This window comes from Canis aureus, chromosome 11 (assembly GCF_053574225.1).
Source record: "Canis aureus isolate CA01 chromosome 11, VMU_Caureus_v.1.0, whole genome shotgun sequence".
Lineage (NCBI taxonomy): Eukaryota > Metazoa > Chordata > Mammalia > Carnivora > Canidae > Canis > Canis aureus.
In genome coordinates, this window is record NC_135621.1 from 67944206 (window position 1) to 67970907 (window position 26702).

The following is a 26702-nucleotide window of genomic DNA, read 5'->3' on the forward strand; positions in this document are numbered from 1 at the left end:
CTATTAAAGATGGTTACTAAGGTGCCAACTAAGCATATGAAAAGATGGTCAGCATCCCTAATTATCTCATAAATATGAATCAAAACCACAACTGACACCTCCTCACACCTGTCAGGATGGCTGCTACTTAAAAAAAAAAAAGTGTTGGCTGGGATATGAAGTTGGAACCCTTGTGTACTGTTGGTGGTACTAAAATGGTACAACTACTGTGGCAAATAGCGTGACAATTCCTCAAAAAATTAAAGTTGTAACTACTGTATGACCCAGCAATTCTACTGGGTATATATCCCAAAGAATTGAAAGAAGGGTTTTTTTTTTTTTTTAAGATTTATTTATTTATTCATTCAGAGAGAGCGAGAGAGAGACAGAGACACAGGCAGAAGGAGAAGCAGGCCCCATGCAGGAAGCCCCATGTGACTTGATCCCGGGTCTCCAGGATCACACCCCGGGCTGAAGGTGGCCCTAAACCGCTGGGCCACGGGGGCTGCCTGAAAGCAGGGTCTTAAAGAGAGATTTGCACAGCATATTCACAGCAGCATTATTCACAATACCCAAGAGGTGGAAGTAACCCAGGTGTCTACTTATGGATGAATGGTTAAAGGAAATATGGTCTATACCTACAATAAATACTACACAGCCTTAACAAGGAAGGAAAGCCTGCCACATGTTACCTCGTGGGTGAACCTTGAAGACCCTATGCTAAGTGAAATAAAGCAGTTAGAAAGACAAAAACAGTAAGATCCCACTTATATGAAGGTACCTAAAATAGCCAAATTCATAGATGTAGAAAGTAGAAGAATGGGTTTCCAGGGACTGGATGGATGGCCGGGAGGGAACTTTTGCTTAATGGTTTAGAGTTCCACTTCTGCAAGATGAAAAGGTTCTGGAGATTGTTTTACAACAATGTGAATATACCTAAGACTACTGAACTATATACCTAAAAAATGGTTAAGATGGTAGGTTTATAATATGTATTTTTAGCTGCAATAACAAAGGTGACTGAGCTGAAAAATAATCCACCGATAAAAAATTCTAATCTCATTGTATGTGACATTGGTTACACCAAGGTATTTTTCAAAACTCAACACAAAAACAAACAAAATGCATCATTTGTAGAGACTCAAATCACATCTTCCCTCTGCATTTCAAGAGAAACATCTAAAGCATGAGTCCTGTGGTTGAACAACACATGGTCAAATTACAAGGATTTTCAGGACTTCTAGCCTCCCAGACCTTTCAGAGTCCAGTGTTCTGAGACACTCATGTGATCAGATCACCCCAGAGTCTCTTGCTCTGAACAGCTGGTGGGATGAGTCCTTCCTTTCTGGTGGAAAGAAAAACTATCATTGTTGTGTATTCCTCACCACTCTATGGCAAGTGATACTAACTCTATGCTCTGAGGCTTTCAGAAGTTGGCTTTTGATATGAAAACCAAGATTTTAGAGTTCTAAACTCTCTTTCACTCTAAAAAAGTTTCTACTATGTGTCTAAAATACCTATTCAGAAGGACGTCTGGGTGGCTCAGTGGTTGAGTGTCTGCCTTCAGCTCAGGATTCCTGCAGGGACCCTACTTCTCTCTCTGCCTGTGTCTCCGCCTCTTTCTGTGTCTCTCATGAATAAATAAATAAAATCTTTAAAAAAATACCTATTCTGAAATCAAAAATCATTTTTTGCAGACGGTGAATTTAGAAGGCCATTCCTGTTGCCTGAGTGAGGAGAGAGGTAGGTGGGGCGTATTTCAAAATACCAACCCATACTCATGTTGTCTCCTTTGCCCTGCTGTGAGCTCCTTGAAGCAGGGTCTGTGTCTTCATTTGGTGCCACCAGGCTTGGCTGACACATGGCCCCATAGGAGCCACCAAGAAAACATTTGAATCAAGGAATAAATGAATGAGGGAGTGACTTGACCTCCTGGTTTCTTCCCACTATAAAACAGGGCTAACAATTCTTAGGGGTGGCCGCAGGCAAAATTGTGACCTAAACTAAGTTTTCCTCCATTCCCTTTGGGCGACCCATTTTCTTCCCCTATTAAGTTCCTCTCAGGAGATGCTCACTTGTGGTTGTGCCCCGCATTACACACTGGTCAGTGGGTTATCTTTCCAAAGGCTATTTGCTCCTTAAGCCTTATCTGCATCATGGAACGGAAGGGTTCTTTGTGAGAGGGATTTTCAGGTGCAGTTTGTCAGGAGGGATTCTCTGAGGCTGGCGCGCCCATTCTGGGCCCCCAGATGCGCTGAGTACATAATCTGCTTTGCTTACACTGAAGGCTGGCCCTGATAATCCCGGCTCCACCTGCATCACCAGGCTGTCAGGAGGATAAAGTGGGATGATAGATGGAGGAGCACTTTGAAAAGTTAAAAGCTCCTCACAAACGCAAATTGTTATTGTAATTAATCCACAGTGTCAGAGAGGCAGTCTTCTTGAAGGGTCCCATCCCCCAGGAGACAGGTATTGAGGGGGCATTTGGAAGGAGGTACCATTTATTAGTTTCTTGTTTTTAGAGCAACGAAATTCCCCCCTCCCTCACCAGCATGCACTGAGTGAATAGGAGGAAAAGTTGTTTTTAAAATCAGCGTGGATTAGGGCCCCCCCCAAAGCCTCTAAAAACTGTAAACTTTGTTTTGTCATGTTCAGTGCCAAATGACAGGGAGCCAATAGCCGTATTTTTTCTCTCTTTCCCACATCTCTTTCTCTACCCTTTCAACCCCCCCTTAATTATTTTAGAACAAGTCTCAGCTTGGAGTTGATCTTCAACTTCTGGAAAGCTGAATTGGTTCCTACGTATTTGGCTTGGCTGAGTGAGAGGGAGGAGGGCTTGCTTCTGCAGGAAAAAGAGAGGGGTGCACGCTGGGGGGAATTTGGGGAGCTGGGGGGAAACAGGGGCCTTAGTTCAAGTTTGAGCGCTCTCTCCTTTGGCCTACACTTCTGTCTTCTGTTTGCAGGTCAGCCCCGCCTGGGTTGAAGCGGGGGCAGGTGGAGTCTGGAAGAGAGGGCTTGGGGCCTTTGGTCCTGGATCTGATTAGGGTTCTGACTGCTGGTCAGATTTCATTAAATATGGGGCCGAATGCTGGAAAATAAATCATGAAGCAAGCCAGAGGTGGCTGGTGGTGATTTGTTGTCTTAAAGGAAGGTAGCTGTTCCCACTGTTTTCAGGTGGGAAAGGGAAGGCCCTGCTGCCTTTCCTTCACCGGGCTCTTTTCATCCTTTTCTTGGGGGTGGCTTGAACATGCTGGAGTATTAGCTGGAGGCCATGTGTTGGCCGGAGCTCCTGGGGCCAGGTTGGGCAGCACAGGGAAAGCCTGGGGGTGGGCGGCGGTGGTGGTCACTGGGGTCCCATCATCTGGCCTCACAGACAGCAGGCTGGGGGAGTACCACTGGTCCTTGAGAGCAGCCCCAGCTCTGAAGGGCCTCTCCTGGCAGCTGCTCAGGGGCGTGGGCAGGCTTTGTTTCTGTGTGGGGCATAGGAAAAACTATCTTTAGAACCTTCAAGAGTTTTGCCAAATGTTCCCAGGATGTGACTTCTTTTCTCTTGCTCTTCTCCGTTTGAGTGAAAAGTCCTTTCTCCCTTGGTCTTCCCATCCAAATTCAACTCACCCTTCCAGGGCTTTTCTCAAATCCCATTTTCTCCCACACTTCAAGAATAGTCTTGCGTTTGCTTCATGAACACCCAGAAGCCCGTTTAGATCCACCACGTTATAGGCTCTTGCTTATCTTACTTAAATTCTGTATATGTTGACACTTGTGAATTTATTTTTCTCTTACCAGTTTATGATGTATGTCTTGAGCGTTGCTCTTGGACTGTAATGGTTCATTCTCGAAATGGTTTGTTTCTTTAGAACAAACGGCATGCCCAATTCCTTTTTTTTTTTTTTAAATTTCATTTATTTATTCATGAGAGACACAGAGAGAGAGAGAGAGGCAGAGACACAGGCAGAGGGAGAAGCGGGCTCCATGCAGGGAGCCCGACGCGGGACCTGATCCCGGGTCTCCAGGACCACGACCCGGGCTAAAGCCGGCGCTAAACCGCTGAGCCATCCGGGCTGCCCCCCAATTCCTTTTGTATACTTTCCAGTGCCAGACTTTATACCGAACATTGTAAGCATTCTAAAACCCATTACTTTCTTTTTTCTTTTGCGAATATGGTTTTTGTGAAATGAAGAGTAGAAGTATTGAGAAGGAAGATGTACTCTCAAGAGCAGATGAGATCCTAGGGCAGTCTCTCCTGCATGGATGTGCCTTTACTTCCTCCTCCTGCACCAGTGGTAGGCATCAGGAATACACCAGCACACTCTTCTTGGTCGGACAGATCTTGTCAGGCACTGTAAGTCAGTAGGAGGAGGCTCAGTGCTCTGAAACATATGTGGGGAGCACGAAGGCTTTGCAGTTCTTACCCTTTATTTCTCTGTCTTCCTTGAAATGTTTGAAGTATCTAAGATGTGATGCAGTGGTGCAGTCAAAGGGCAGGAGGATGTCTTGGGCATGAGAGACAGCCCTTTAAAAGTTTGCCATACTGAGGGAATTGGACGGTCCTGCTCGGCTGGTGACCATGCAGGAAGGTGAATAAAATGGCACCTTGTCCCCATAGCATTCTAATACACAGGAGCCCAGGTCTCACATTCTTATTTCCTGGCCTATGTGTGACACCATTTAAGTAGATTTTACATTTTGGTGTTTTCCTGTAGGTACAATCTGAGATGTGACTTTTTCTCTACCCTCAGTTCACACTTGGATCTCTAAGATGTTCATAGAAAGAATTGTTTTAAGAAATTAATGTTAAAATACTACCAGTGTTCCCTTCCCTGGGTGTAATAGATGCTACTGGTGCCCGCTGAGATCCTTTTGAGTGCCAGTGGCCCAGCCTCACATCACTTGCTTCCTGGCTGATACCAGTGGCCTTCGCAAGATGCCCTCGGGCCACTGGAATTGAGTAGATACGGTGCCAAGAGCCAGAATACCTGGGGGTTGACATCCAGTCTGAGGTGGCTGGTGGCAAGTGACTCACCGAGTGGGAGTAAGAAGGTCCCAGCAGCCTTGCCTAAGTGTGAGATGATTCGTGCTCCAGAACACCCCATGGATCAGGCCGAGGCTGAGACGTAGGGCCACACCCGAGCTCAGGTCTTGCCCTTGTCTCATTCTGCTTCCTCTACTTCCTTCTCGGCTTCTCCTGGGAACTCTTCATTGATATACAACTGGCCAGCGAGTCATGGTCTCAAGGTCTGATTTAAGGGACCTGGGGCACCTGATTTAAGGTGAGGGCAGGGCAGCAGAGGGCAACCGTGGTGGCAGCGAGAAGGGTATAGATGAGGGATAATCCCAACGGTGGTTAAAACAAAGCTTCACTGGGTCTTGATCTGGTGGCACACAGCCTCTGTGTATACCACGGGGAGATATGGAGAAAATCGTCCAGCAAGGCTTGGTAGTTAGTCGTGCCAGGCTGGGGCTGCTAGTGGTTTAGAGAGGAACCTTCCAGATCAGGGCTGAGAATCTAGGTGGGCCGCAGTCAGTTCATGTAGGGCAAGTTAAATCACTTCTGGAAGACAAAGGGTTGTTGTAGTGGAGTTACTGTTTCTGGGATTGAAAGCTGGCATCAGCCGTGGAACCGTCGTGTTGGCCCCCATGGGCAGAGGGCAGATTTTGCCCGGTCCCTGACCTATTGCTCTCTCTGGGCTCTCTCTCCTCTGGTGAAGGGACTCCGCCTTTGAGAATGAATATTTTCTTCCTTTAAGGAAAATTTAGATTCACTGCTTTTCACATGGTCACAACATGGACATATTTCTGTGTGAATTAAAAGAAGACAAAGACGGGGTACCTGGCCGGCTCAGTAGGTACAGCATGTGACTCTTGATCTCGGGGTCATGAGTTCAAGCCCCTTGTTGGGCGTGGAGCCTGTTTTTTTTAAAAAGAAGAAGACAAAGACATATATTCATTTCCCAGAAATTCTAAGTTGAGATGAAAAAACTTATCTGTCTCGGCTGAGCAGTTTTTTCTCTCTCCTCCTTCCACCACCCTTTAAAAAAAAATTTTTTTTTAACACTATCATATGAGTCAGAATGGGTGTATCACTTTTAATTATTGTTGATTACCATTCATGTTGGAACAGCTACCTTGTAACGCCATCTCCTATCAGGAAATAAATGCCGACTTAGTGACCTGCGTGAGATAGCTGGTGACCCATCCCACTGGGGAGATGGCAGGCAGCCGTCTGGCGCTTGTTGAATTAAGAAGTGTGACTACAGTAATTAGCAGTGAGTTTCCAGTCCAGGATAGAGTAGACTCGGGGCAGAGCGCAGTTGTCTTACAGGTTGACCTCCATGCAGGAGAAACGAGGGATTTGGGATTGGGGCCTGGTGGGGTGGGGAAGGGGTCACGAGAAAGAAGGTCAGTAGCAAAAACCAATTTGACATCCCCCAGCTCGTAATAGGATTTACCCTAGGCTTGCAGACCTTGGAGGTGTCGCCTGTGCAAAAGCTTGATAGTTCTGCAGCCCTGGAGTGTGTACTTGGGACCAGAGGAGTTAAGTCTTGACTGCTCTGCCTCTAGTATGTGCTTAATGGAACACAAACAAAAAGGAAGAGAGGCAGTGTTAAAATAGAACCAGGGCACAGATTGAAATGATACGTGATTACTAGCAGTTGTACAATTTATGGGAAAAATGTGCACACAGGTCTTTTAGGAAGTGTAAATAAAACGGATGGATTTACAGAGGGGGGAAGTATGCTTTACACACCCAGCTCCTATATCAACAAATGTTGCCCTCAAGGTAAAATTTTTAAAAAAGTTCTAAGCTTGTATTAGTCACACCCATTTATTTTTGGCATAATTTGTGCACTATTTGGAAGTTGGCAAGAGCAGGAATGTTAGGGCCAACATTTGGTCTTGCTTCAGGAGTTTCTATGAATATGAATGCCTGAAGTTTACATAGGCTTATGCCATCTCCATAGCAACGCATGTTTGTTGTGAAAATCTAGCCTTTTAAAGTCAAGAATCTGTACGTTAACCTCATATTCAACACTCTATCTAATTCTGGTATTTCAAAAACAGTTTTAGGACTGTTGCATGTTCAATATTGGATCAGATTGGATTGGAGGGTGAGTTAATAGGTGTCCTTGGAAACACACACATACCTGCTCGAACACAGTCACACTCACTGGGAGGGGAGGCCCTTGCTCAGGACAGTTAACCTGAGCATGGCCCCACATGGAGCCAGGTGAGAAGAGCTTCAGCTCCTGGGGCAGCCCCCGGGGGATCTGAGAGTCCAGTTTGAAGCACCAAAAGAGAAATGGTTAGGAGATTGTGGCTTTTTCCCCCTGGGTGTTTAGAACTTGGAGGAGCCGTTGGGTGTGCCCATCAGGCTGGCTCTGGCCCTTGGGAGCCTGGAGAGTAGAATGGGAGCTGCGTGGGTGCTGGCACAACCCCCAAATCTGCATGTCAGCCTGAGGCGCGGGGACTCACCTCCGCAGCCCCGCTCTGCTGGGTCTTTGTGCGGCTGCCCACGGTGCTTTCCCCTAATGGGATTCCTGGTGGCATTCCAGTCAGATACTGGTCTTGGTTGGGAACGTAGGTGTATCTACTGGTTCCCTCAGTGTGAAGAGCTGGCTTTTGGCAAACTTGCGGTGTCCCTTACATCCCCAGCCTCCGGGTTCTGATGTCTTGCTTCTTTTTGGTCAGGCCCTTTCCTCTTCTCAGTGCTCCCCAAGGCTCCTCAAGCTCTCCCCACCCCAGCCTGGCTTTGGACGCCATAAGGCCTGCTCTTCTTTCTGCTGTGTGAGAGGGCGACGCTTTGGGAGAGAGCAGCGGGTTCGGAACAAGGACTGGCTTCCACATCATAACCTGGACCCGCTTCTTAATAGAGGCGCATCCGCAAACCGTTGGTGGCAACTCTTAAGTCCTCCGTTTTGCTGTAAAGAAGAGGAAAATACGTCCCACTGTGATGGAATAATGGATGTGAGAGAGCTCTGAAAAATTCTCAGCTCTAACTCCAATGCAGATCTGTTACTGCCAATCTAGCAAGGGATGGCAGATAGTTTTCCGCTCGCGCCCCAACTTTGCTTGATGGGTGGTAGCTGCTTGAGGTCCACGCTGAGGAGTCGGAGATGCTCTCCCAGGGACAGTGACTGTGCTCAGATTGATCCGTGGGGTCGGCCACTGGCGCCGGGAGGCGGGCCGGGCGCCCTCCGTGTCAGCTGTTGGCCTTCCTGGGTCCATTCCTTCTCAAGAGGGATCGACAATATGAGATAAGGGGATAAAGCTTCATGGCAAAATGTCAGATCTTGGTGCATTTGAGGAGGTTAGACCTCCTGATGCCCAGAATCAAGCACGTGTATAGTTCTGAGTCGGTCTGTGGCAGAGAATTCTCATGTTCTTTCCCAAGGCCACCCCCCTCGTTGCCTGGTTAGGGAGCTACTAGTATTTGAGGCTAGCATCGCATCTTCCCTCGCCCTTGCTCGTATTGTCTCTTTCATACATTTTGATGTTTGAGAAGATTCAGTTTAGCACCTGGCTCTTTGTCATCCCGTCTTGACCTCTAATGGTTTATTTTTACTGAGGTATAGTTGACATATAACATTATATTAGTTTCAGGTGCGCAACACAATGATTTGATACTTAGATATATTGCAAAGTGATCACCACAGTAAGTCTGATTAACTATACTGTTACTATACTGAGTTACAAAATCTTTTTTCTTGTGATAAGAACTTTTAAGATCTACTTTCTTACCAATTTTTAAATATGCAACACAGTATTATTAACTGTAGTCACTGTGCTGTACATTTCATGTGATTGCAAGTTTGTAAAGTCAAATGAACTGATCGTCTTTAACTTATGTACATATTTATCTGTGAAACTGTAAAATGTTTGAGGGAGGGGATTGTGTCCCACATTTTCCCTCCTCTTGATTCCTGGTCTAGTATAGGATACATAATAATTAGCTTAGCAAATTCTGAATTGATCATTACATTTTTTTCCCTGATTATACCTATACTACTAATTTTGGAAAATTTGAAAAGTAAAAGCATGAAGAATCCAGTAAAGATAGATCAGAACATTGTAACTAGAGGTGTCTACCACTACTATTCTATGTGTTTCCTGATAGGCTTTTTTCTATGCGCATATTTAGATAATAAATTTTAACACAGTGGAGAGTATATTCTCTACATAATTATGGAATCTGGTTTTTCCTATTCTACTACATTACGATTACTTCTCTGAATCTTTAAATGAGTCTTGACAAATGTTACAATGCTTGAATTTTAATTTTTAAAATTTAAACTATTTGTTAGTTTGTGGCTTAAATAGTAATACCCGTTCATTGTCAAAAGACCCTTGAAATATAAAAAAAGGGCAGCCCGGGTGGCTCAGCGGTTTAGCGCCGCCTTCAGCCCAGAGTGTAATCCTGGAGACCCAGGATCGAGTCCCACGTCGGGCTCCCTGCATGGAGCCTGCTTCTCCCTCTGCCTGTGTCTCTGCCTCTCTCTCTCTCAAGAATAAATAAACAAAATCTTAAAAAAAAAAAGAAATATAAGAAAAGACAGTGAAAAGTGAACACCCTTTTTCTCTGCATCTGCCTCATCCTCTCACTTCCCGTAACCTTTCCAAACAACCTCTTAGGTCTCCTTCCAGACAGTAATTTTACATCCATCGGCATATAAAGCATGTTTCATATTATTCATATAGTTTTCCAACATGATTTTTGGACTTATTATATCTTGGACATCTTTCATGTTACTGTGTTCAAATCCACCTCATTGTTTTAAACTGCTACAAGATATCCCATCTTATGGAAACCTCATTTTAGCCACACTCTTACTGATAGATATTGATGTGTCTTCCAATTTTTTGCTATCACAAACAATGCTGTATTGAACATCAGTGCGCATATATTTCTATGCACAAGTGTGAGTATTTACGTAGAATTAATTCCTGGAAATGGAAATTCTGGACTAAGGGAAACGCTCACATTTAAAATGTTGAAGGATATAGGAAAATCGCCCTTCAAAAAATGGTTGGTGATCCATTCACATCACACTAGTCAAACATAAGCCTTCAGGTTTCTCACTCCCTTATCAATAATGATGTCTAAAACAAACATATAAGCAAACAAACAGGAAGTTCATTATTATTGAGGCTGTACATTTATCGTCCACTTGTATTTCTTTTTCTACAAAATTCACTTCTGAACTTTGTACATTTTTTGGCCCATTGCTGGTAAATTTCTTATTGATATGTTCTGTGTCTTCAGACAGTAAGGAAAGTAGCTGCTTGCCGTAGGCAGTAGAAGAAATTGCATACATTTTTGTCTCTCACCTCAATTATGGTGTTTTTACTTACAGTCATTTAAAATGTTTATGTAATCAAATTTATTAATCTTTTCTTCAATTTAATCTTTTCTTCAATTATTTCATTTCATAGTAAGAAGTCTAAATTAAAAAAAAGTCTAAATTATTCCAGAATAATTTAGACGATTCACCTATCTTCCCTATTAGCAATTTTTAAAAGGTGTTTTTATTTTCATGCTAAAATCATGTTATTGTTATGTTAAAATAAACATTGTAATGTATGGGCCTAATTAAATTTTTTTTCAAACATTGAGCTAGTTGCTTTTTTTTTTTTTTTTTTTGAGCTAGTTGCTTTATACCATTTGTTGAATAATCTATTTTACCCTTCTGATTTGGAATGTCTCCTTTATGTTGTACTTGAATTCTTATGTATACTTTGGCCTCTGAATTTCCTAGTCTGTTCCATTGGTCTGTCTAGTCCTGCTTTTGAGCCATATTGTTTTAATTACTGTAGCTTTTACAATGTATTTTTATAATGGCGAAGTCTAGAGTATCTATACTACTCTTCCTTTGAAAACAAATTTCTTGGCTATTTTCATATAGACTATTTTTCCAGATGACTATGAATGAAGTCATTTTGTCAAATACCTCCCAACAAAATGAGAAACAAAATTCTTTTTGCAAGTTTGATTGGGATGACATTAAATTTATAGAATAAAATGGAGAAAATCAACATCTTTACACTACTAACACTTCTAATGCCAGAGGACAGTTTTTGTTTCCTTTTCTTTAAGTCTTATTTTGTGTTTTCAGAAGCAAACATCATTTTTAAAGGCAACATAATACTTTGAGATTTACCAGAGTTTATGTGATTATTCCCTTATTGCTGAACTATTGGATTCTTTCACATCTCTTACTAGATTCAGCACGCTGCAATGGACATCAGCGTGTTTTGCTTTTGGACCACATTTTGCTGATGTCCTTGGAATATATTTCCAGAAGCATGATCAAAGGATCTAGGCATTTTAAAGGCTCTTAGTAGCTGTTGGAAAATTGCTTTTCAGGGAGACTCAAATAGTCTATCCTCCTACCAGAGGTACAAGAGTACCTGTCTAGCTAAACCCTCACCAGCATTTCAAATGTTAACATTAATGGAAAGTTTGCTATGTTAATGGGATGAGGCATGTGGTGGATGGAACACAGTGCTTGTGGCACCTCTGCCTGTCTGTAAACCAGTCTTTTTCGTTTTTAAAGATTATATTTATTTGCTCATGAGAGACACAGAGAGGCAGAGACACAGGTAGAGGGAGAAGCAGGCTCCCTGTGGGGAGCCAATGTGGGACTCGATCCCAGGACCCCTGGATCACACCCTGAGCCAAAGGCAGACGCTCAACCACCGAGCCACCCAGGCATCCCCCAATCTTTTCTCCCTTGCTGCATGGTTTTCCCTCAGTATACTCAGGAGGGAGTGTTCCCTCTTCACTAAGATCCACATTGAGCTGACTTTGGAGATGCTTAACTTTAGCAAATTCTTAGGAAATTTCAACTGTCTAATGACATGTAGAATAGTAGGTAAATTTTGAGAGGAATCTTTTCATTTTGCTATGATATGATTGTCTAATAGCAGTTAAGACAGATGAGAAAACTCCCACCCCCTGCAACACACACACACGCACGCACGCACACACACACACACAATTGTAGCTGAGACCCTACAATTTGTGCTTAGTGATTTGGGGTTGAAGTGGCGAAAGGTGAGAGACAGTTTCCAAACTCCATGCCCCAAACAGGTCTTGGGAATAGAAGGATTCCTCTTGCTTTTCACTAGAAAATGTCATTTGGATTCTGAACCCAGATGTGTTCATTTTATCAAGCAAATGCCAAATCTACTAAGAAAGGTTGAGATGGACACCCGGACAACCCTCCTCGTTAATGCTTCTTTGCTTTGGAGTTGTTATTCACTCCTGTGTACTTTGGCAGGCGTTGAGCGTGGGAATTAGATACTTAAAATGCTCTCCTTCTATCTGAAAACCCCTTTTGCTGCCACCACCTTGCTGTTGAACCCCCTCCGTCAGGATTTTTTGCTGGGGTGGGTCATGCTTTTACAGGGCGGTTTCTTTCAGGGCAAGTCTATTAGGCTTGCAGGATGTTTTAATTGAGGTGGTGTAATTGTAGGGTGCTACAAGGGCCCTGGCAAGGGATACTTTATAAATCAGATTATTATGCTTAGTCGTGTTAATGGGCATTTATATGCCCTAAATCCTTCGTACGGCAATGGGATAATAGCCCTTAAGGCCATAGTTACTATTTTGGGTTGGGCCCACTTGTAAAACTGGATCTTTTTATTGTGAAGCTGTTTTTAGTTAGAGGAGTACATAAAACCCTTTGAACGACAGAATTTCAATTTTGTGGTTGCCATCTTATATAGTTTAAGTGGTAAAATAACTATATATATATTAAGCTTAGAACAAAACAGTTAAAATTGTGACCCCGAAGCAGGACTTCTTAATAATGGAGAACTACAAAAAACTTAGTGGAATTTGGCCGAAGGTACATCCTTTCCCCCTGATCGATAATAATTTTCAATGTTTGGGAGGCAGATTCTCTTTGTAATACTTGTTTGTCAGAGGTCGCAGTTCCCTGAGCAAGATTTGGATACCGTGGCAATGGCGTGGAGTCCACAGGCTATGTGGGTGGTGTTGGCAGTGTGAGTGCACTGGTGGGCATGGACAAGATCTTGCAAATGCATTTCCACCCCTAAACTTGAGGCAGACGGAATGCCTGCCCGGCCCAACAGGAAGTCCCCTGGCCACCCTGTTTGGTGGTTCCCAGCAAGCAAATTGGATGGACTGTGGGCAGCTGACCATGCTGGAATCATGGTGTGGCTGGAATGGGAGAAGACTAAATGGGTCATTTCCCATCAGACAGAGAGGATCCCATGCCGTAGTGAGATCCCCAACTGACTGGAAACACCCATGTCCACTTCAACCACTGATTCATTTTCTTCTAATCCTTTTTTCCTTTATTTGCATGGAGAGAGCTGTTCCTACCTGTGTCCTGTACATATGACTCATTTCTGAGGGAGGTGACTGGGAATATTAGATAAAGCTACTCTGGGGATGCAAACTTTGTCCCAGATACCTGAAGACTGAATAATCAGATGATGGGACAAATTGCTCATGGTCTTTCTTTCTTTCTCCCCTTCCCCCAGAATTGACTGATTAATCAAAAGAGAGTGTGAGCAGGAGGAGGGGCAGAGGGAGAGGGAGAGGCAATCCCAAGCAGACTCTGCGTGGAGCCCGACACAGGGCTTAATCCCAGGACCCTGAGACCATGACCTGAGCTGAACTCAAGTGACTGAGCCACCCAGGAACCTCTCTTATGAACTTCCTATATACTTAGCACAAGTACCTCTGGTGACTGTGGTCTCTTTTCTTTTCTCTTTTTTCCTTTGCCATCTGTTCTTCACCTAGTACTAAATTTGTTAGTCTGAAGGATTGGCCATCAACGATAGTGATTTCCATGCCACCAGTCACGCTGCCTCAATCTCCCACTGCACTTTATAACCCCAGGAGGGGAGCCTGAGTGGCCCAGTGGTTGAGTGTCTGCCTTCGGCTCAGGCTGTGATCCTGGAGACCTGGGATCAAGACCCACGTGGGGCTCCCCACAGGGAGCCTGCTTCTCTCTCTGCATGTGTCTCTGCCTCTCTCTCTCTCTGTGTCTCTCATGAATAAATAAATCTTTAAAAAAAAACCCAAAACCAAGGAGGCCTGTTCCATCTGCCCCCAATACTTCTCCTGTGTGTGACCCAGGCTCTTTGTCCTTTACCTTCGTACAGACGGTATCAGGCTTGCTTTCTTTGAAGCTTTCCCTCACCACTCCGGGTGCTGGCAGGCATTAGTTGTATCGGTCAGTTAGTGTTTATATCCCCCTGCAGGTATTGATAGAGCAAAGAGGCAGTATATATAGTGGTGTGGTGCCAGGAGTTGGACAGACCTGGTCTGTGTCCTGGTTCTGTCCCTTGTTGAGTGTGTAACCCTGGATATGATAACTTATACCTCTAAGCCTCAGCCTCTCATGGGAGACTAGAACCTACTCCACTAGGCAGTCATGAAGGTTAAACAAGATTCAAAGCCATTAAAAACTCTTATCGTGATGGCAGTGAATGGCAAGCATTCAAGAAGTGTTAGCTCTTATCATTGTTGCTGTAATTATTACTTTGCCAGACATATCATGTTCCAGACATCATCATAAGGCTCTCAAGACCTTTCTTGTATCCACCAGAGCACCTAGACATGCACCTACAGGTAGTGATCTTCAGGGGAGGTTGGGGATGGCCCCAGCCTCATCTCTTCCCAGTTTGACCCTTGGATTCCTAGAACAAGATTTTTGACAGCACAGAGGCCCTGCTGAACTTCTTGGCAAGTAAAAGATAACATGTTCTTTAGAAAGCGTATCAGGTGACTCTCCACTCATCGTAGCTTCCTGTGTTTGGGGGGACGGGTTGGGAGGAAGTGACTGTGGCAGAATAGATGAAGGCTTGCAGAGGTGGGAAGAACATCTGGAAGTCAGTTTCCCCTTTGCCTATCCTATAACTTGCTGTTTTTGGAGGCCACATGGTTTAGGGGGAAGAGAGTGATATTGGAGTCAGAAGGCCAGGCTTTGGGGATCCTAGCTTTGTCACTTACCAGTTATGTAAGTCTAGGAAGTTCACAGTCTTTGGGGACCTCAGGCTCCACATCTGTAAAGCTGGGCTGTGGGGGAATCAGTGAGGTAGTTCCTGTGTAAGTGCTGTGTGAGAAAGGATACACAGATTAGCTGTCATAATTAGACACATCCTGTATTAATAGCTTTGACTTCACTAGGATAGTGTTGTTTTTCTTTGTCCTTTGTCCTATTCTTCCCATCTCTTTATTTACCCTCTCTCCTCCCTCTTCTGTTACTGGGGCAGATCTCTAGTCTACAAGGAAATAGCAGAAGGAAGTACATGTTCAAGTTTTTGGCCAGGACCTCTGCACTGCTCTCACTTGAAATCATTTCCTTCATACCTTCCAGATTCCTGCTCAGAGTTCCTTTTCCTTTCATGTTCATGTGTATTCTTGGGTGTTTGCTGTTGTCTCTCCACTGACCATATATTTTTTCGGGGGGAAATGATTATAGTCCCTATTGCTTTGTACAAGGTAGGCACGCAGCAGGCAGTCAGTAATTGTTTACTACTTGGCACTGCTTGCTAGGGAATGGATAAGAAGATTGTCCCTGTAACCTGTGGATCGGTAGCCCCTGGAAGGCATGTTTGAGTGGTGACACAAAGGGACACAGGCTCAGGCTTCTGACTTCTCTTTTATGTCAAAGAGTGGAGACCTGGGAGGTAGTCCCAGGATGGGGAGGTAGATGAAGTCAGGAGAAGACTCCACAACCAAAAGATTGTTTTTATTTTTGGAAATATCAATAGCAGAAACTATCCTATTACTATTTAATAATTAACAAGTATATAAGTTAGTAAAGACTAACGAGGAAAAAAAGATTCAATTAAAAAATAGAATTTTTTTCAACAGAAACAGTTATAGATACAGAGTTATAAAAAATAAGAGAAATTGTAAATAACTTTAACCTACTAAATTTGGAAATCCTATATGAAACAAGAACATTTAGAGAAGACTATTTAATGTCTACGTTGGTAAAAGAAGACAAAGAAAACTATAATAAACAAATAAGTACCAAAAATTGAGATGGCACTCAAAATCACATATTTATCTCAGTATACTGATTCAGAAAAGCTTTTAATAAAGCTCAATACCTATTTATAATGAAAACTTAGGGATGCCTGGGTGTCTCAGTGTGTTGAGTGTCTGCCTTTGGCTCAGGTCATGATGCCAGGGTCCTGGGATCGAGTCCCTCATTGGGCTCTCTGCAAGGAGCCTGCTTCTCCCTCTGTGTCTCTGCCTCTCTCTCTGTCTTTCATGATTAAATAAAATTTAAAAACAAACTTAAAGCACGAATTATACTTAGTGGAGAAAGATGCAGGCCATTTAAAATCAGGAATGAGACAAGGATCTCTAATATCACTGAGTAGTGTTAGCACACAACTGGACTTCCTAGCCACGACTACAAATACAGAAAAAGAAACAAAAGGTGTGAATTAGAAGGGAAGAAATGAAACTGTACTTATTCACAGATAATGTGATTGTTTAGAAAGCAGAGGCAAGAGATTTAACTATTAGAATTAAGCAAGAGTGCCAGATTTAAGATTAGCTTATGAGTATCAATAGAATTTCTAAACAGCAGCAAAAACAGATTAGAAAATGTACTTAAAAAAAGAATATTATTCATGGAAGCAGCCAAATCTATGAAACATTTGGGGATTGACAAAAAAAATAGACATTTCTCTACTGCAGAAATTTACTAAAAATTTTAAAAGCTATAAAAGGAAGCTTGAATAGTAACAGTAATTTGTATGTATTTAAGTTGTATGACAGTATAAAATTATGTTTATTATTCCCAGATTAATTCATACAGTCAAGGCACTCCCAACAAAATTCCAGTAAGATTATTTTTTATGAGTTTGATAGATGTACTTAAAAAGTCGTATGGAAAAAGAAAGGTTCATGAATAACTCACTAGTTTGAAAAAAGAGAATGAAAGGAGGGAACTTGCCTTATCATATAGGAACACATTACTAGCCTTATGAGGACAAAAAAAATTAACAACAAAAAAACAAACCCAGTCAGATGGAGCAGTGTAACAGAGTAGAGAACTCGGTGGCAGACCATGTGTATGAAAGAATTTAAGAAATGATAAAAATGGCCTCATAAAATCAGATCCTATGGTAGATTCTGTTCCCCAAGACGATGGCAACATTCGCTGCCCTCCCATGTGAACTTTTTACAGTGTAGCTTTGACACATTCCCCATTGAGAGGTGGGGTGTAGGGTTCCTTCTCCTTAATTCTGGGCAAGTTTCAACTACTGTGGAAGTAATGCTAAGTGATTTCTGAAGCTAGGTTATGGTTATACAAAGTGGTACAGTCATTGCCTTTGTTTTTTTTTTTTTTTTTTCTCCTTGGAACTCAGCCATCAGAATGTGAGAAAGTCCAAACGGCCTGTGACAAGCAAGGTGCAAGTAGAAAGGAGCTGTGACCCCAGCCCTCAGCCTTAGCGGAACGTCCAGTGGACAGCCCGCACGGACTTGCCGCCAGAAGGGAGCCTCAGGCAGGCCATCTCAGCTGACGCTCCGTGGCACAAAGATGAACCATCCTTGCTGATCCCTACCTACAGTGCAGGCATGTGAGCAACATAGAGGTTTGTTCTTGTTTAAAGCCGCTACATTTTGGGATGTCTTGTTGTTCAGAGTTTTTTTTCAAACAGCCCTCTGGCTCACACCACATGCAGATATAGACTCTACGTGTTACAGGTGACACGATGCAGTCTGTAGAACATTTTGTGGGAGAATATCTTTGTAACGTAGGAGTAGGGCAGTATTTATTAAGTGAAACCCCAACTGCACAAGTCACAGTTGAAAAATTGATGAATTTGATTAAAGAGAAATTAAGTAATTCTGTCCTGTTACTAATTAGTTAGCACTTACCCAGTGAGGATAGAGTTAACAGACCAATGATAGTTGGAGAAGAGAATGTTTGTAAAGTATCAGACGCTAAGGGACTCATATTGAGAATTTACAAGGAGCTATTATAAATCAACAAGAAAAAAGAGAGCAATCTCTATAAAAAAGTGGGCCAAAGGATAGACATGGGCAGTTTCCAAGGAAGCCCGTATGACTAAAAGCATGTGAAGAAAATGTTTGAAGTCACTAGTGATCAGAGAAACAAAAATAAAAATAACCCGATATTATGTTATACCCACCACACTGGCAGACCCTGGAAAGCTGAGTGTATTAGTAGTGTCCTCTGGCTGCTATAACAAAATACCAAAAATTAGGTAGCTTAAGTGACAGGAATGTATTGTTTTGTAGTCCTGGAAGCTGGAAGTTCAACATCAAGGCATTGGTAGGGTTGGTTCCTTTTGAGAGTGTGAAGAAGAATGTGTTCCATCCCCTTTTCCTGGCTTCTGGTGGTTTGCTGACCCTCTCTGAGATTCCTTGGTTTGTAGATGGATCGCTCCAATCTCTGCCTTCTTCTCCACATGGTGTTCTCCTTGTCTTCATACTATCTTCCTCTGGGTGTCTGCCTCTGCGTCCAATGTTCCCTTTTTGTAAAGACTCCAGTCATATTGGATTAAGGCCCATCCTAATGATCGTATTTAACTTAATTGCATCTGCAAGGATCCTATTTCCACATATGGCCACATTCTGAGCCATTCTAGAGGATAGAACTTCAGTGTATCATTTTGGGGGGACACATTTCCATCTGTAACACTGAATCTTGCTCAGTGGTGGTAGGGATGCGAGCTGCAGAGACCCCCAGGCCTGGCTGGTGTGAGGGGGGACTGGTGCGGCTTCTCTGGAGAGGCCCCTGGCAGTACTTATACTCATGCCATGTGACTTACTTGCCTGCTCCTGGGCATATAAGCAGATTTGTAAAGAGTGGGAGCTTGTGAATGTTCACCACAGCACTGTTTGGGGTGGAGGAGTCAGAAGCATTCTAGTTGTCCCTCCTGGCAGGCTGGATATGGACAATATGGTGGGTACAGACTATGCACAGTCTGCAGCATTCAGAAGTGGATAGAGGCTTGCTTGTCAATATGGGTAGATATTAAAAACATGCTGGGTGAAAAAGGAAGAGATGGGATGATATCTAAACCACGAGAACATACTATTTCTGTGTATTAAGATATATATGCACACTATACAACAAAGAACACACACACACACACACATATATATAAAGACAATAGCATGGTTATCTGCTATAGGGAGGGGGATTGGGCTGGGGAATAGAGATGAAAAGGAATTACAAAAACGTGAGGGGAGAGGGGTTGTGTAAGGACGCAAAGCAATGCTCTTTCGGGAACTCAAGTATCTGATCTACCCAACCTTCAGTCCTGAGACACACAAATCCCTCCCCACTAGATACTCCACTTGCACTAACTTAATGCCTGCCTTGGGAGATGTTTCCTCATGTTACTGCGCTTATTCTGTTTGAAAATACTGTCCTCCTGTGGGGAGTCTTAGAATCTTAGGGTGGAGGAGCCCTTCACTTCAATCGCACCTCCTCGCCCCACGCGGCTTGTTGAGGGGGATACAAGAGAAGCAAGTTGCACTTCCTGCCGTTTGGCCAGTTCATCTAGATGCTCAAAAAGCAATTAGATAACCACACAAGATGCTACCTAATGAAGTGTTAAACCGCGTGGGGGCCAGCCTGCAACCAGCAAAGGCAGCGGTGCTGGGGAAGAACAGGATGTCTGTTCAAGATAAAAATAGATACATGGAATTTTATTGACTTCAGAAGAATTTGCATGGAGTCACTACAGCAGGACTTCCCAGGCCCCCGAGCCTGCTGCCTGTTGCCAGGAGCTGTGGATTTCCAGCTGTGCTGCCAGGAGGCTGGGAGGCTGCCCTGAGCTGCCTGTGGTGAAGTCCAGCAGGAGGGAAGTGCTTGGGATTTACCACCCAGCTTCAACCAGGGTCGTTTTGCACACAGGACTCTAGATTAGATTTTGTCTGAAGACAAACTTGTGTGTTACAGAGTCTGAAAACCAGAGGCCTAGAGGATGAAGTCCCAGTGCCTTAGCGGGCTGACTAGGCCCTCCCTCCCTCCCTGATCTGCCTCTCATGGACCTCACGGGCCTTCTCTGATACTAGAAACTGCAATCTCCTTGCTCTCTTATACTTCTGTCTGCCAAGTGAATTCCTTGCCTCTTCAAGGTATAGCTCAAGGGTCCTTTTCTTTTTTAACCCTTTACTTGCCCTAACCAGACCAGATCCCTTCCTCCTTTATTCAAGACTTCAGTACACGTTATGCTGGGATTATCTTGCCATTGGGCTATGAGAATCCCAAAGGTCAAGGGTGCACATCTCCATCCTTGTGGCTTCAGCATCCAGAATGGCACCTTGCACATAAGGGACGAGTGAACATTTGCTGAGGGAATGTGTGATTGTTATACGTGTGTCTTTTTCAGAGTTCATATATTTGCTTATATATAAAAAAAAATATGGTATTTAAAACAGGGCTCTCTCTCTCTCTCTCTCTTTCTCTCTCTCTCTCTCTGTCTAGCCCAGGATCAGCAAACTATGTACATAGGACAACATCCAGCCTGTGGTCTGTTTTCATCCATAAACTACAAATGGTTTTTACATTTTGAAGGACTTAATCCTAAGAAGATTATGTGACAGAGAGACTGTATGTGACTTGCAAAGCCTGAAATATTTACTGTCTGACCCTTTACAGAAAACATTTGTCAACCCTTAGGACTCTAACAGAAGACGTGTAAAAGTCATGGGACTCTACAGGCTGTGAGGAGCCAGTTTGTCCTGGTTAACACTTAGTAGTTGCACTTAGCTAGCATAATAGCTCTTAAGTGCCAGGCACCCTTCTACGCAGTGTATGTATGTTAACTCAGAATTCTCCTCTAGACCCTGTGAGGTAGGGCCTCCTATCAGCCCCATTTTACAGATGAGTAAACTGAGGCACAGCAAGTGTGACTTGGCCAAGATCCCGCAGTAGCTTTTCTTCAGATGGATCTAAGAACTGGTAGAGTATGGTGGTGGAGAATGATGGGTTCTTGTGCCACCTTGCCTGCCTTGACTCCTGGCTCCATGACTTCAACAAGCCTCTCTATGTATCAGGTGCTCAGCTTACTGCCTGGGGTAGCGTGGGAACGAGTCGGTGTTCTGTATTATTTTTATTATCGTGGTGCCACAGGAACCACATTGACAACGACCTTCATGTTACTGCAGTGAAATAGAGAATATCATCCACGGGAATTGGAGAAAAGCGGTATGACCAAGAGAAGAACTAAGCTTCCCAGGGTGCTGTGACTGTTGGGGCAGTCATAGGTAGCGGAGCGTGGCACAGACATAAGGGTTGTGTGGCTTGAATGAGGGGCACTATGTAGGATCTGTGCCTGTGTGTACCCACACGCATGTGTGCATGTACAAGGGGAGCAAGGGAGATGGTGGGAGAGAGGAGCAGGTGTGTGTTTGCAGCCTTTAACATAACTAAGACTCTAGAGACAGAATGAGATGTGTAAGGAGGGTTGATTGGGAAGATTTCTGGGTGAAGCAGCACCGGCACCAAACTTTCATAAGAAAACGCAATGATGATGATACTGTTTTTCAAGGCTTCTGGAATCTTCTTTGTGTTTCCTTCAAATATAACTTTATGTTGAGAGTGGGTCACATGGGGGCCAGGGTGTCTCTGGGTTATGTTATATATTGAGTGAATGTGGTAATACTACTGGCTGCTCCACCCGTGATTTATGGGTATAAAGTGCTTTTTAGCCCAGGACATTGGCAGTGATGTCTGAAAACCATCGTAGAAACAGACTGGTTGAGAGCAAACATTAAGAATGACCTGTAGAGCTGCTGCTAGATGTCAAAGGTGCTGGGACCATTTTTAAACTTCCAAGAAGAGTCATAGGCATGAGATGGTGGAGCCAGCTTGTACCACCTTACAAGAGCCAATGGTGCAGATACTCTCTGCTCTGCCCATTAGCAGCATCACACTGGTAGCTGGAAACTGGCCACCACGGAGGCATTTATATCACAGAAATTAGCTACAAGTCAGAGGCTTTCTTACTCACTGGAAGCTGGTTGCTAAATATATCTACCAGCGCACCACTGTAGGCATCAAGGCCTATCTTTCTTCTCAGTTCCAAAATTGATTTTATTACCTAAGAATATAAGGATCATGGGTAACAAGGCCAGCAACCTAAGGGGAGCAGACCATTTCCATGGTGACATTTTATTTTTAAGAGGTAGGCTGAAAAGTACTTCTTGATTTGAGTGGCTTTTTGAATGTTTCAATGCAAATTTACCTAATTTTGACATCAGATATTTTAGTAAAACACAGTATATGCAAAATTATTGGGTTTTATTTATTTATTTATTTATTATTATTTTTTAATGATTGGGTTTTAAATGGTGCCTGTGTGTATGTGTGTGTGTGAGAATGTGTGACATGAAAGACTTAGGCAAGAGGGAGCTGGTATGTGGTGGAATAGTTATATGAAAAAGAAATTTGTTTTGGTCAGTTATTTCCCTATGTTTCATTGAGGTTTGTGTATTTATTTATCTATTTTAGTGGGCAGGGTGAGGAGGGGTCTTTTTCGTTGTGCATTGACTGATTATCTTTCCACTAAGCTATTACAGGGAGAAAAGCGAATTTTTTAAAGAGTATTTAATGCAAGTCATACACTAGGAGTATGAAAGATTCCTGAGTTGTTGTCTATGCCAGGTTGAGTAGTATGTCAAGACTTTGGCTTTCAACAATAGCTAATTTTCAGTACCGAGATTATCCTGTAAAATTGGAATAATTTTGGAAAGGAGTCAGGGTCTCTCAGTTGTAGAAGTTCACGATTATCAGTGGTTAGCTCTAATTAACACAAGAATGTGATTCAGATGACATCCACGGGGTATGTAAGTGCCTTTGTTGTGTGACTTACTGTTTGTGGAAGAACCAACTCTTGTGGAAAACGTAGCCTTTGCAGTCATTGGAATATAATTATGTGTGTTTTGTTTGTTTTTACAGAACAGATGCAAGACAAAGAACATAGTATGAGATATTGGAATGCAATTTCAAAACATATGTTTCCAAAATTATGGAAACGTTCTGGATGATAAATAAATCCTTTCAGCCTCAGAGGGTACAGGCTTGTAAGTCTGAGGGAGAGCCGGGTGTTGGATGGGGAGGAACGTGGTTTAAGTAACAGGCTGAATAGTAAGCACATCAAAGCCATTAAAGCATAAACCCCCAGATTTAAAAATGTGAGAGGCAAAAGATTATGTACTGTGGTCTGGCGGCTTTATAGAGCCCGTTTCAAATGAGGGATAGAACAAAAGAATGTGTGATTGAAGCTCTTGAAGAGATTTATTTGAGGAGAGAGGCAAACATTTTGCTCTGATACCAATTAACCGGGAAGAAGCACCACGTCATAAATGCCAATATTAAAAATGTAAATCCCACACCCGAGGGTGTATTGAAGACAGGTCACAATGCTTTGAAGATGGAATGCATAAAGAGATAACAGGAAGAGAGCTTTCCAACTGCCCAGCCTACCTGCTTAGTTCTGTGTCCTGCTTGCTGGTGAGATTTTCAACGGGAAAGTAGGCTCTTCGTAGTCCTGCCACTTGACCTATTATTAGGCGAGACATCGATTCCACCCAAAGGAATTTATTATGGGACCCCGGAAGACTCTTTTTATCACACTGTTTCATCTGTAACAGCCTGGAGATGCTCTGGAGTTTTTCTGTTTTATTTTGGATAGCATAGTTCGTATAATGGATATGTAAAGGTATTTATGAAACATGGAGTGAAAACCATCAGGTACTATGTATGGCACTTTTATACCTTCTAAAGTATATTCACATCCGTTAACTTGGTTGTTCCTCACCATAATTCTGTGCAAGAGGAAAGGCATATGTAGTTTTAGTCTTTAGAGCTCGGGAGGAATGTAGGATGATTCAGCCCATCCCTTTCGTGGTGGAAAAGAGGGAAGTTGAGAGATATTTCTATCCATTAGCCTACTAGGGAAACTAAGCAAGGAGAGATCTGAGCTTCTCAGCCACCAATAGCATTGTGTGTGTTGAATCTTCCATTTTTCTCATTGATAATAATGCACCCCAGTCTTCTGGGAAAGGAAATCCACTAAAGAGTCAAATAAAAAGTGTTGTCTGGAATAGAGATGTCTGTTGCTACAAAAATATTCAACTCATCGTTGCTGAACTGAGATAATAAATCTCTTTACCTTTTGTATTTTGGTGCATTGAAACATTATCTTTTATGATCATAGGTGTTGCTTCATTATTTAAAGCATACTTGTTATTGCAGGAAAGACAAGCTCGCATTTGATTTATAATGGAACGATTGTGCTTTGAGTTAAATGAAAGTTCAAAGGAAAATGAATTCTAAATAAGAATAATTGAAGAGATTCAAGGTTCATTTGAGTTTATATTCATCAAGGCAATTGTCTCCAGAAATCCTCTTATTTAAAGCAACAGGACAGATCGTAACTTACAAACTTCGCCTTTATGACATCACTTTATTCTATATATCATAATCAGAAATGTTAAGCCTCAGCAGTAATTTATACAAAACGTATTGTTACAGAGTTATAAATGTCATTAAGTGGTAGACTTATGCCTCAGGGTCATGCAAGTTGAACCCTGGATTTAAAAAAATTACCCACAATGCAAGTGTTCTATAAAAATATTCTTAGTCCTTTCTCCTCCAGAGCAGTTTCATATTAAAAGTTCAGTTTCATTTTACACCTGTACTCTGCTCTGGGAAGTGCAACCTTTATTTCTCCTTCATGTTTTTAAAGTCACCTTCTTAATTCTGGTAGAACATAACTCAAACAACTGAAAATGTTAGGAATGGATTTACAGTCCCTCTGGCTACTCTCTATCTGGGATGGAAAGGAAAGTGAAGCTGGAGATAACTTTTCCTGCCATCAAGGGACACCTAGAGAGAAGAGGCGATGAATTGTAATGTGCCAACTAGTTTTGATTATTCAGGGACTTGTGATAGAATTTGTGGATGATTCAGGTCTCTGGTTTCCTATTTTGGCTAATTTCCCTGCTCAGTGGCACCTCTGGTGGTCAGGGACAACCATCCTCCTAGGTGGGTCCCCAGTGGAATAGTGGCAGGGGCACGGCCCCTTTTTGAGCACCTCGTCTGTGTCAGACACAGGGTACAATTTTCACAAAACCGCTCTTTCGTCAAATCATCACAATAAACCTATAAGGAAGTACTATCAACCCATTGTATAGATGACAAAGGCTGAGTGTAATTCATTCACTTCTTAAATCTTTGAGTACGTTCTACGTTCTAGTCCCTGGGAAAAGACGGTGCCTGAAGGAGACGTGGTCACTGTCTTCTCTGAGTTTAGAATACAGTAGGGAAAAGAGAAATTAGACAAATTGCTCAACATATAAATGGTAAAATTACAAACGGTGATACGTGTTATGAATAAAAGTTTTAAGGGATTGTGAGATTCACAAATAGGGACCTGACCTAATTTGTGGTTGAAAGGGTGTCGCTTCTCTGAGCTGACTACTAAAGGAAGGAGTAGAAGTTGTCAAAGTTTGCACACAGCTAGCCAGCTGCAGAGCTGGGATTCAAACTCGGGTTTGTCTGAGTCCAGATTCTGTTCATATCTCGTTCCCACATGCAGATGGAACTGTGCACTGCAATCAGCGCCCTGACTCTAGCCACCAGCCACACCAGCCCAGCTTCTGCCTCCATGCACTCCCAGGTCTTTGGGAGCTGGTGATGGTGGGTTGGGGTGTGTGTGTGGGGACCCTATAGCTTCTCAGCAAGTTGTACCAGCAACACGGAACAGCCCTCACTCCCTGCATTCTTTCCATTTTCTTTGTGGTTCTGTCTAGCGTGGACGTGGGCCCCAGTGGTAGGGGCCACCTTCTGCTGGTACTCCAACACGGAACAGCCCTCACTCCCTGCATTCTTTCCATTTTCTTTGTGGTTCTGTCTAGCGTGGACGTGGGCCCCAGTGGTAGGGGCCACCTTCTGCTGGTACTCGTAATGAGGAAGACAGCAATTCTGAACACCTGGGAGGGGCTTGATTAATGACCTACCCAAGCCGGAGTTCAGAAACTCTGCTTGGGGCCTCCCCACCTTCCCAGAGCCTGCCGCCTGGTCTGACTCCCTTTGCTTAACCCTGCCTCTCCTGAGCAAAAGCCATCTTGGGGATTGGCTACCTGCCTGAAGACTCCCTGACCTGCTGAAGAACTGCAGCAGGGAGTCCTGTTAGCAGCTGCGGGGAGGGTGATTGGAGCCTGACCAGAACATTCCTCGCTCATGTTTCCACCCACTTCATGTCTGCAGGGTGATTTGCCCTGTTGGACACGGTGGTTGCCCCAGAGCCACACCTTCCAGCCGGGCACAGGGGTTGGAGCAGCTGAGGATGGTGAGAAGTCTGGGAAATGGAGCATTTTCCTGGGCTCTCTATTGATCTCCCCTGCCCCCCACCGATGATAGCAGGGGCAATGATTTGTCAAAGAAACTGTGGTGTTGAGGGGTGCCTGGGTGGTTCAGTCAGTTAAGCATTGGACTCTTGGTTTTTGCTCAGGTTGTGATCTTGGAGTCCCCAGATGGAGCCCGGGGTCAGGCCCCTGGCTCAGCAGGGAGGGTGGGGAGTCTGCTGGAGAGTCTCTCTCCCTCTGCCCCTCCCCCCCATGCACACACTTGCATGAACTCTCTTTCAAATAAATCTTTTTTTAAAAAAAAAAAGTAAAAAATGGAGGCATCGAGTGACTTTTCAAAGGTGCGCCTCCAAAAAATAAAAAGAGCAAA

General features: G+C 43.4%; 1 long non-coding RNA gene across 10 annotated transcripts in view; it reads left to right on the top strand.

Moving 5' to 3' along the window:
* LOC144324288 (uncharacterized) overlaps nucleotides 1-26702 on the top strand; it is a 146472-nt gene that overhangs the window by 74012 nt on the left and 45758 nt on the right. For 9 of the 10 annotated variants that reach the window (XR_013389808.1, XR_013389805.1, XR_013389806.1 and 6 more), the window contains exons 2-3: nucleotides 1677-1722; nucleotides 17347-17574. This is a non-coding gene — a long non-coding RNA (uncharacterized LOC144324288). Of the gene's footprint in view, nucleotides 1-1676; nucleotides 1723-17346; nucleotides 17575-22919; nucleotides 23045-26702 lie in introns of all 10 variants that reach the window. The other variant, XR_013389810.1, reaches the window with a different exon arrangement.